The sequence below is a fragment of the Capsicum annuum genome, unplaced genomic scaffold, assembly GCF_002878395.1.
Source record: "Capsicum annuum cultivar UCD-10X-F1 unplaced genomic scaffold, UCD10Xv1.1 ctg4455, whole genome shotgun sequence".
Lineage (NCBI taxonomy): Eukaryota > Viridiplantae > Streptophyta > Magnoliopsida > Solanales > Solanaceae > Capsicum > Capsicum annuum.
The window spans coordinates 33,898-35,367 of record NW_025852087.1 but is presented as its reverse complement, the minus strand read 5'-3'; positions in this window follow the sequence as shown (position 1 = coordinate 35,367).

The window sequence follows — 1,470 nt, the reverse complement described above, 5'->3', positions numbered from 1 at the left end:
CATTCCATACCAAGTGCAGAAGTCTGAGACTCAGCCATCTATGCTTTGCAGATGATATGCTTTTATTCTGCAAAGGAGAATTTGAATCAGTGGTGCTTATGCTTTGTGGATTGAAAACTTTCTCGGATGCATCTGGTTTGTGTACAAATGCTATCAAGTATTTACTCGGTGAATATAAATACGCAGGTACTTGAGAATCTAAAAGAGTTGATTGGGTATACTACTGGTGCATTGCCATTTAAATATCTAGGGGTCCCTATATCTGCAAAAAAGCTTACATCAATGGATTGTGAAGTCTTATTGGACAAGATGACCAGCCGAATCAAAACTTGGGGAACCAGGAACCTATCCTATGCTGGCAGGGTACAATTAGTCAATTCAGTACTAATGCACGTACATACATATTGGTCTTTTATCTTCTTATTACCAAAGAAGGTGTTAAAAGGTATTACAGCAGTTTGTAGGAATTTCATATGGGGTGGAGCAGTACACATAAATAAACCTCCTCTAGTAGCATGGGATGTGGTATGCAAGGCCAAAAAGGAGGGAGGACTGAGCATAATTGATAGTATTGTGTGGAATGAGGCTGCAATTGCAAAGTATGTCTGGAATGTGGCGTGCAAAGCGGATAACCTATGGGTGAAATGGGTGGATCATGTATACATAAAGGGGCTAAATTGGTGGCAATAGCAACCACCCCAAGATTGTTGTTGGTATTGGAGGAAAATATGCTCAATTTAAGAGAGATTTCGAGGAGGATACGTACAGAATCATTGGATAACTGTAGTGGGTAAATACACCATTCATTGTGGCTACTGCTGGAGGATAAGGGCCAATAATGAATGGCCTTGGTGGAGGGGCGTCTGGAATAGTAGAAATATGCCAAAACATAGCTTTATTTGTTGGTTGACAATGCATCAAAGTTTGCTAACAAGAACAGAGTTCGTAAAAATGGGAGTATGCCAAAGCGATAAGTGTTTACTGTGCGACCTAGCTCCAGTATCAATAGAACACTTAATGTTTGAATGTAAATTCTCAAGACTATGCCTGGAAGGGATCTTGGAGTGGCTTAACATTAAATTGCGCGATACAGACCTGCAGAATATATGGAAAAGCATGACAAGGAAGGCAGTAGGCAAGATCAGTAGAAGCATCATCTAGGCAACAATTGCAGCGGTAATATACCACATATGGCAAGCAAGAAATCAAGCATTGTGGAACAACATGGTTCCGAGGCCCGCAAATGTGATCAGGAAAATCCAATAGGAGAGCAAAAGTAGATTTGTTGATCGGATAAGGGGGAGAGTAAACTGTAGAGATAGAGATTGGATAGAAAAGTATATACAAAGAACAAATGTATAGGATCAAAGACTAGAAAATAGTAGTGTGGTCGAGATGAGGCTGATGAGGTACTAGTGAATTTTCCTTGCAATGTCAGCTCCAAATAGAGTGGGTAATGCATGAAGATAA